At 39.3% G+C, this 10372-nt stretch overlaps 1 pseudogene; it reads right to left on the bottom strand.

The window, feature by feature from the left end:
• Positions 1–3977: 3977 nt before the first annotated feature.
• Positions 3978–8747, bottom strand: LOC126947411 (uncharacterized; annotated as a pseudogene).
• Between the last annotated feature and the right edge of the window lie 1625 nt (positions 8748–10372).

Below are 10372 nucleotides of genomic sequence, written 5' to 3'. Positions count from 1 at the left end.
TATTGATTTGTGAATGTTGAACCAGTCTTGCATCCCAGGGATGAAGCCCACTTGATCATGGTGGATAAGCTTTTTGATGTGTTGCTGAATCCGGTTTGCCAGTATTTTATTGAGGATTTTTGCATCGATGTTCATCAGGGATATTGGTCTAAAATTCTCTTTTTTTGTTGTGTCTCTGCCAGGCTTTGGTATCAGGATGATGTTGGCCTCATAAAATGAGTTAGGGAGGATTCCCTCTTTTTCAATTGATTGGAATAGTTTCAGAAGGAATGGTACCAGCTCCTCCTTGTACCTCTGGTAGAATTCGGCTGTGAATCCATCTGGTCCTGGACTTTTTTTGGTTGGTAGGCTATTAATTATTGCCTCAATTTCAGAGCCTGCTATTGGTCTATTCAGGGATTCAACTTCTTCCTGGTTTAGTCTTGGAAGAGTGTAAGTGTCCAGGAAATTATCCATTTCTTCTAGATTTTCCAGTTTACTTGCATAGAGGTGTTTATACTATTCTCTGATGGTAGTTTGTATTTCTGTGGGGTCGGTGGTGATATCCCCTTTATAATTTTTTATTGCATCTATTTGATTCTTCTCTCTTTTCTTCTTTATTAGTCTTGCTAGTGGTCTGTCAAGTTTGTTGATCTTTTCAAAAAACCAACACCTGGATTCATTGATTTTTGGAGGGTTTTTTGTGTTTCTATCTCCTTCAGTTCTGCTCTGATCTTAGTTATTTCTTGCCTTCTGCTAGCTTTCAAATGTGTTTGCTCTTGCTTCTCTAGTTTTTTTAATTGCAATGTTAGAGTGTCAATTTTAGATCTTTCCTGCTTTCTCTTGTGTGCATTTAGTGCTATAAATTTCCCTCTACACACTGCTTTAAATGTGTCCCAGAGATTCTGGTATGTTGTATCTTTGTTCTCATTGGTTTCAAAGAACATCTTTATTTCTGCCTTCATTTCGTTATGTACCCAGTAGTCATTCAGGAGCAGGTTGTTCAGTTTCCATGTAGTTGAGTGGTTTTGATTGAGTTTCTTAGTCCTGAGTTCTAGTTTGATTGCACTGTGGTCTGAGAGACAGTTTGTTATAATTTCTGTTCTTGTACATTTGCTGAGGAGTGCTTTACTTCCAATTATGTGGTCAATTATGGAGTAAGTGCGATGTGGTGCTGAGAAGAATGTATATTCTGTTGATTTAGGGTGGAGAGTTCTATAGATGTCTATTAGGTCTGCTTGCTGCAGAGATGAGTTCAATTCCTGGATATCCTTGTTAACTTTCTGTCTCGTTGATCTGTCTAATGTTGACAGTGGAGTGTTGAAGTCTCCCATTATTATTGTATGGGAGTTCTAAGTCACTTTGTAAGTCTCTAAGGACTTGCTTTATGAATCTGGGTGCTCCTGTATTGGGTGCATATACATTTAGGATAGTTAGCTCTTCCTGTTGAATTGATCCCTTTACCATTATGTAATGGCCTTCTTTGTCTCTTTTGATCTTTGATGGTTTAAAGTCTGTTTTATCAGAGACTAGTATTGCAACCCCCGCTTTTTTTTTCTCTATTTGCTTGGTAAATCTTCCTCCATCCCTTTATTTTCAGCCTATGTATGTCTCTGCGTGTGAGATGGGTCTCCTGAATACAGCAGACTGATGGGTCTTGACTCTTTATCCAGTTTGCCAGTCTGTGTCTTTTAATTGGAACATTTAGTCCATTTACATTTAAGGTTAAGATTGTTATGTGTGAACTTGATCCTGCCATTATGATATTAACTGGTTATTTTGCTCGTTAGTTGATGCAGTTTCTTCCTAGCCTCGATGGTCTTTACATTTTGGCATGTTTTTGCAACGGCTGGTACCGGTTGTTCCTTTCCATGTTTAGTGCTTCCTTCAGGATCTCTTGTAAGGCAGGCCTAGTGGTGACAAAATCTATAAGCATTTGCTTATCTATAAAGGATTTTATTTCTCATTCACTTATGAAACTTAGTTTGGCTGGATATGAAATTCTGGGTTGAAAATTCTTTTCTTTAAGAATGTTGAATATTGGCCCCCACTCTCTTCTGGCTTGGAGAGTTCTACCGAGAGATCTGCTGTTAGTCTGATGGGCTTCCCTTTGTGAGTAACCCGAACTTTCTCTCTGGCTGCCCTTAAGATTTTTTCCTTCATTTCAACTTTGGTGAATCTGGCAATTATGTGTCTTGGAGTTGCACTTCTCGAGAAGTATCCTTGTGGCATTCTCTGTATTTCCTGGATTTGAATGTTGGCCTGCCATACTATTTTGGGGAAGTTCTCCTGGATGATATCCTGAAGAGTGTTTTCCAACTTGGTTCCATTTTCCCCATCAATTTCAGGCACCCCAATCAGATGTAGATGAGGTCTTTTTACATAATCCCATACTTCTTGCAGGCTTTGTTCATTTCTTTTTCTTCTTTTTTCTTTTGGTTTCTCTTCTCGCTTCATTTCATTCATTTGATCCTCAATCGCTGATACTCTTTCTTCCAGTTGATCGAGTCAGTTACTGAAGCTTCTGCATTTGTCACCTATTTCTCGTGTCATGGTTTTCATCTCTTTCATTTCGTTTATGATCTTCTCTGCATTAATTACTCTAGCCATCAATTCTTCCACTATTTTTTCAAGATTTTTAGTTTCTTTGCGATGGGTACGTAATTCCTCCTTTAGCTCTGAGAAATTTGATGGACTGAAGCCTTCTTCTCTCATCTCGTCAAAGTCATTCTCCATCCAGCTTTGATCCGTTGCTGGTGATGAGCTGCGTTCTTTTGCTGGGGGAGATGTGCTCTTATTTTTTGAATTTCCAGCGTTTCTGCCCTGCTTTTTCCCCATCTTTGTGGTTTTATCTGCCTCTGGTCTTTGATGATGGTGACGTACTCATGGGGTTTTGGTGTAGGTGTCCTTACTGTTTGATAGTTTTCCTTCAAAGAGTCAGGACCCTCAGCTGTAGGTCTATTGGAGATTGCTTGAGGTCCACTCCAGACCCTATTTGCCTGGGTATCAGCAGCAGAACCTCAGTTGAAAATGCAGAAATCACCAGTCTTCTGTGTTGCTCGCGCTGGGAGTTGGAGACTGGAGCTGTTCCTAATCGGCCATCTTGCTCCACCCCCTTCTTTCGAATTTTTATCTGAGGATATTTACTTTTTCACCATTGCTCTCCATGGGCTTGCAAATATCACTTTGCAAATTCCACAAGAACAGTCTTAGCGAACGGCTTCTTGAAGGGAAAACTGTAACTCTGAGAGATGAATTAACAGAACACAAAGCAGTTTCTCAGAAAGTTTCTTTCCAGTTTTTATCTGAAGATATTTTCTTTTTCTCCAAAGCCCTCCATGGGTTTCCAGATATCACTTTGCGAATACCACAAGAAAAGTCATAGCGAAAAGCTTCTTGAGGGAAAAGCTGTAACTCTGTGAGATGAATTCACTGATCACAAAGAAGTTTCTCAGAAAGCTTCATACTCATTTTTATTGGAGGATATTTCCTTTGGCCCAATCGTCTTCAAAGGGATCGGAAATATCAGTTCTCAGACTCCAAAGAAATAAGGGTAGCAAAGAGCTGCACGAAATGCAGCTAATTCAGTGAGTGGAAGTCAAACATTACAAAGCAGTTTCTCAGAAAGCTTCTTTCCAGTTTTAATCTGAGGATATTTTCTTTTTCACCGTAGTGCTCTATGGGCTTCCAAATATCACTTTGCAAATTCCACAAGAACAGTCGTAGCGAACGGCTTCTTGAGGGGAAAGCTGTAACTGTGTGACATGAATTATCGGAACACAAAGCAGTTTCTCAGAAAGCTTCTTTTCAGTTTTAATCTGAGGATATTTGCTTTTTCACCATAGTCCTTCATGGGCTTCCAAATATCAGTTTACCTATTCCACAAGAATAGTCTTAGCGAAAGGCTTCTTGAGGGGAAAGCTGAAAATCTGTGAGATGAATTAACAGAACACAAACCAGTTTCTCAGAAAGCTTCTTTCGAGTTTTTATATGAGGATATTTTCTTTTTCACCATAGCTCTCCATTGGCCTCCAAATCTCACATTGCAAATTCCACAAGAACAATCTTAGCGAACGGCTTGTTGAGGGGAATGCTGTAATACTGTGAGAGGAATTAACAGAACACAAAGCAGTTTCTCAGAAAGCTTCTTTTGAGTTTTTATCTAACGATATATATTTTTTTTTACCAAAGCCCTCCATGGGCTTCCAAATATCACTTTGCAAATTCCACAAGAACAGTCTTAGCGAATGGCTTCTTGAGGGAAAAGCTGTAACTCTGTGAGATGAATTAACAGAACACAAAGCAGTTTCTCAGAAAGCTTCTTTCCAGTTTTTATCTGAGTATATTTTCTTTTTCACCGTAGACCTCATGGGCTTCCAAAGATCACTTTGCCAATTCCACAAGAACAGTCTTAACGAAAGGCTTCTTAAACGAAAAGCTGTAACTCTGTGAGATGAATTCACCGATCACAAAGAAGTTTTTCAGAAACCTTCTTTCTCATTTTTATCGCAGGATACTTCAGTTGGCCTTATAGTCTTCAAAGGGAATCCAAATATCAGTTCTCAGATTCCACAGAATAAGGCAAGCAAGCAGCTTCTTGACGAAATACAGCTGTAAAGCAGTGAGTGGAAGTCACACATCACAAAGCAGTTTCTCAGAAAGCTTCTTTCCAGTTTTTATCTGCGGATATTTTCTTTTTCACCAGAGCCCTATAAGGGCTTCCAAATATCACTTTGCAAATTCTACAGGAACAGTCTTAGCGAACGGCTTCTTGAGGGGAAAGCTGTAACTCTGTGAGATGAATTAATAGAACACAAATCAGTTTCTCGGAAAGCTTCTTTCCAGTTTTTATCTGAAGATATTTTCTTTTTCACCTTAGCCCTCCATGGGCTTCAAGTATATCTTTGCCAATTCACAAGAACAGTCTTAGCAAAAGGCTTCTTGAAGGAAAAGCTGTAACTCTGTGAGATGAATTCACAAACACAAAGAAGTTTCTCAGAAAGCTTCTTTCTCTTTTTTATCGGAGGATATTTCCTTTGGCCCTATAGTCTTCAAAGGGATCCGAAATATCTGTTCTCAGATTCCACAGAAAAAAGGCTAGCAAAGAGATCCACGAAATGCAGATGTAACTCTGTGAGTGAAGTTAACAGAACACACAAAGCAGTTTCTCAGAAAACTTCTTTCCAGATTTTTTCTGAGGATATTTTTTTTTCACCATAGCCCTCTATGGGCTTCAAATATCACTTTGCAAATTCCACATGAACTAGTCTTAGCGAAAGGCTTCTTGAGGGGAAAGCTGTAACACTGTGAGATGATTTCACAGAACACAAAGCAGTTTCTCAGAAAGCTTCTTTCCTTATTTATCTGAGGATATTTCCTTTTTCACCATAGCCCTCTAAAGGGCTTCCCGAAATATCACTTTGCAAATTCCAAAAGAGCAGTGTTAGCGAAAGGCTTCTTGAGGAAAAGCTGTAACTCTCTGAGATGAATTCACAGAACACAAAGAAGTTTCTCAGAAAGCTTCTTTCTCATTTTTATCGGAGGATATTTTCTTTTTCCCTTTAGTCTTCTCTATGGGCTTCAAATATCACTTTGCCAGATTCCACAGAAATAGGCTAGCAAAGGCTCTTGAAATAAGCTGTAACTCTGTGAGTGATTTCACAGAACACAAAGCAGTTTCTCAGAAAGCTTCTTTCCTTTTTTTCTCGGAGGATATTTCTTTTTCACCCTATAGTCCGCTATGGGACTTCCAAATACTGTTCAAATTCCACAGAAACAAGGCTAGCAAACGGATCTTGAGGGGAACAGATGTAACTCTGTGAGTGAATTAACAGAACACAAAGCAGTTTCTCAGAAAGCTTCTGTCCAGATTTCATCTGAGGATATTTCCTTTTTCACCATAGCCCTCTATGGGCTTCCAAATATCACTTTGTCAATTCCACAAGAACTGTCTTAGCGAAAGGCTTCTTGAGGGGAAAGCTGTAACTCTGTGAGATGATTTCACAGAACACAAAGAAGTTTCTCAGAAAGCTTCTTTCTCTTTGTTATCGGAGGATATTTCCTTTGGCCCTATAGTCTTCAAAGGGATCCGAAATATCAGTTCTCAGATTCCACAGAAATAAGGCTAGCAAAGAGATCCACGAAATACAGATGTAACTCTGTGAGATGAATTAACAGAACACTAAGCAGTTTCTCAGAAAGCTTCTTTCCAGATTTCATCTGAGGATATTTCCTTTTTCACCATAGCCCTCCGTGGGCTTCCAAATATCACTTTGCCAATTCCACAAGAACTGTCTTAGCGAAAGGCTTCTTGAGGGGAAAGCTGTAACTCTGTGAGATGATTTCACAGAACACAAAGAAGTTTCTCAGAAAGCTTCTTTCTCTTTTTATCGGAGGATATTTCCTTTGGCCCTATAGTCTTCAAAGGGATCCGAAATATCTGTTCTCAGATTCCACAGAAATAAGGCTAGCAAAGAGATCCACGAAATACAGATGTAACTCAGTGAGTGGAAGTCACACATCACACAGCAGTTTCTCAGAAAGCTTCTTTCCAGATTTCATCTGAGGATATTTCCTTTTTCACCATAGCCCTCTATGGGCTTCCAAATATCACTTTGCCAATTCCACAAGAACTGTCTTAGCGAAAGGCTTCTTGAGGGGAAAACTGTAACTCTGTGAGATGATTTCACAGAACACAAAGAAGTTTCTCAGAAAGCTTCTTTCTCTTTGTTATCGGAGGATATTTCCTTTGGCCCTATAGTCTTCAAAGGGATCCGAAATATCTGTTCTCAGATTCCACAGAAATAAGGCTAGCAAAGAGATCTTGAAATACAGATGTAACTCTGTGAGATGAATTAACAGATTACACTAAGAAGTTTCTCAGAAAGCTTCTTTCCAGATTTCATCTGAGGATATTTCCTTTTTCACCATAGCCCTCTATGGGCTTCCAATATATCACTTTGCCAATTCCACAGAATGTCTTAGGCGAAAGGCTTCTTGAGGGGAAAGCTGTAACTCTGTGAGATGATTTCACAGAACACAAAGAAGTTTCTCAGAAAGCTTCTTTCCAGTTTGTTATCGGAGGATATTTTCCTTTGGCCCATAGTCTTCAAAGGGATCCGAAATATCTGTTCTCAGATTCCACAGAAATAAGGCTAGCAAAGAGATCCACGAAATACAGATGTAACTCTGTGAGATGAATTAACAGAACACAAAGCAGTTTCTCAGAAAGCTTCTTTCCAGATTTCATCTGAGGATATTTCCTTTTTCACCATAGCCCTCTATGGGCTTCAAATATCACTTTGCCAATTCCACAAGAACTGTCTTAGCGAAAGGTTCTTGAGGGGAAAGCTGTAACTCTGTGAGATGATTTCACAGAACACAAAGAAGTTTTTCAGAAAGCTTCTTTCTCTTTTTATCGGAGGATATTTCCTTTGGCCCTATAGTCTTCAAGGGATCCGAAATATCAGTTCTCAGATTCCACAGAAATAAGGCTAGCAAAGAGATCCAAGAAATACAGATGTAACTCTGTGAGTGGAAGTCACACATCACAGAGCAGTTTCTCTGAAAGCTTCTTTCCAGATTTCATCTGAGGATATTTTCTTTTTCACCATAGCCCTCTATGGGCTTCCAAATATCACTTTGCCAATTCCGAAAGAACTGTCTTAGCGAAAGTCTTCTTGAGGGGAAAGCTGTAACTCTGTGAGATGATTTCACAGAACACAAAGAAGTTTCTCAGAAAGCTTCTTTCTCTTTTTATCGGAGGATATTTCCTTTGGCCCTATAGTCTTCAAAGGGATCCGAAATATCAGTTCTCAGATTCCACAGAAATAAGGCTAGCAAGAGATCCACGAAATTTAGATGTAACTCTGTGAGTGAAGTAACAGAACACAAAGCAGTTTCTCAGAAAGCTTCTTTCCAGATTTCATCTGAGGATATTTTCCTTTTTCACCATAGCCCTCTATGGGCTTCCAAATATCACTTTGCAAAATCCACAAGAACTGTCTTAGCGAAAGGCTTCTTGAGGGGAAAGCTGTAACTCTGTGAGATGATTTAACAGAACACAAAAGAAGTTTCTCAGAAAGCTTCTTTCTCTTTTTATCGGAGGATATTTTCCTTTGGCCCTATAGTCTTCATGGGATCCGAAATATCTGTTCTCAGATTCCACAGAAACCGGCTAGCAAAGAGATCCTTGAAATACAGATGTAACTCTGTGAGATGAATTCACAGAACACTAAGGAAGTTTCTCAGAAAGCTTCTTTCCAGATTTTTATCTGAGGATATTTCCTTTTTCACCATAGCCTCTAAGGGCTTCCAAATATCACTTTGCCAATTCCACAAGAACTGTCTTAGCGAAAGGCTTCTTGAGGGGAAATTGCTGTAACTCTGTGAGATGATTTCACAGAACGCAAAGAAGTTTCTCAGAAAGCTTCTTTCTCAGTTTGTTATCGGAGGATATTTTCTTTGGCCCACATAGTCTTCAAAGGGATCCAAAATATCTGTTGCAGATTCCACAGAAATAAGGCTAGCAAAGGATCCACGAAAAAGATGTAACTCTGTGAGATGAATTAACAGAACACTAAGCAGTTTCTCAGAAAGCTTCTTTCCAGATTTCATCTGAGGATATTTCCTTTTTCACCATAGCCCTCTATGGGCTTCCAAATATCACTTTGCCAATTCCACAAGAACAGTCTTAGCGAAAGGCTTCTTGAGGGAAAAGCTGTAACTCTGTGAGATGATTTCACAGAACACAAAGAAGTTTCTCAGAAAGCTTCTTTCTCTTTTTATCGGAGGATATTTCCTTTGGCCCTATAGTCTTCAAAGGGATCCGAAATATCTGTTCTCAGATTCCACAGAAATAAGGCTAGCAAGAGATCTCACGAAATACAGATGTAACTCTGTGAGATGGAAGTCACAGAACACAAGCAGTTTTTCAGAAAGCTTCTTTCCAGATTTCATCTGAGGATATTTCCTTTTTCACCATAGCCCTCTATGGGCTTCCAAATATATCACTTTGCCAATTCCACAAGAACTGTCTTAGCGAAAGGCTTCTTGAGGGGAAAGCTGTAACTCTGTGAGATGATTTCACAGAACACAAAGAAGTTTCTCAGAAAGCTTCTTTCTCTTTTTATCGGAGGATATTTCCTTTGGCCCCATAGTCTTCAAAGGGATCCGAAATATCTGTTCTCAGATTCCACAGAAATAAGGCTAGCAAAGAGATCCACGAAATACAGATGTAACTCTGTGAGAGGAATTCACATATCACAGAGCAGTTTCTCAGAAAGCTTCTTTCCAGATTTCATCTGAGGATATTTCCTTTTTCACCATAGCCCTCTATGGGCTTCCAAATATCACTTTGCCAATTCCACAAGAACTGTCTTAGCGAAAGGCTTCTTGAGGGGAAAGCTGTAACTCTGTGAGATGATTTCACAGAACACAAAGAAGTTTCTCAGAAAGCTTCTTTCTTTTTTATCGGAGGATATTTCCTTTGGCCCTATAGTCTTCAAAGGGATCCGAAATATCTGTTCTCAGATTCCACAGAAATAAGGCTAGCAAAGAGATCCACGAAATACAGATGTAACTCTGTGAGATGAATTAACAGAACACAAAGCAGTTTCTCAGAAAGCTTCTTTCCAGATTTCATCTGAGGATATTTTCCTTTTTCACCATAGCCCTCTATGGGCTTCCAAATATCACTTTGCCAATTCCACAAGAACTGTCTTAGCGAAAGGCTTCTTGAGGGGAAAGCTGTAACTCTGTGAGATGATTTCACAGAACACAAAGAAGTTTCTCAGAAAGCTTCTTTCTCTTTGTTATCGGAGGATATTTCCTTTGGCCCTATAGTCTTCAAAGGGATCCGAAATATCTGTTCTCAGATTCCACAGAAATAAGGCTAGCAAAGAGATCCACGAAATACAGATGTAACTCTGTGAGATGAATTCACAGAACACTAAGCAGTTTCTCAGAAAGCTTCTTTCCAGATTTCATCTGAGGATATTTTCTTTTTCACCATAGCCCTCTATGGGCTTCCAAATATCACTTTGCCAATTCCACAAGAACTGTCTTAGCGAAAGGCTTCTTGAGGGGAAAGCTGTAACTCTGTGAGATGATTTCACAGAACACAAAGAAGTTTCTCAGAAAGCTTCTTTCTCTTTTTTATCGGAGGATATTTTTTGGCCCTATAGTCTTCAAAGGGATCCGAAATATCTGTTCTCAGATTCCACAGAAATAAGGCTAGCAAAGAGATCCACGAAAAACAGATGTAACTCTGTGAGTGGAAGTCTCATATCACAAAGCAGTTTCTCAGAAAGCTTCTTTCCAGATTTCATCGGAGGATATTTCCTTTTTCACCATAGCCCTCTATGGGCTTCCAAATATCACTTTGCCAATTCCA

The sequence above is a fragment of the Macaca thibetana genome, unplaced genomic scaffold, assembly GCF_024542745.1.
Source record: "Macaca thibetana thibetana isolate TM-01 unplaced genomic scaffold, ASM2454274v1 unplaced_scaffolds249, whole genome shotgun sequence".
NCBI classification, from domain to species: domain Eukaryota; kingdom Metazoa; phylum Chordata; class Mammalia; order Primates; family Cercopithecidae; genus Macaca; species Macaca thibetana.
Note: the sequence above shows the minus strand (reverse complement) of the source record. Positions and strands in the feature narration are given on the sequence as shown.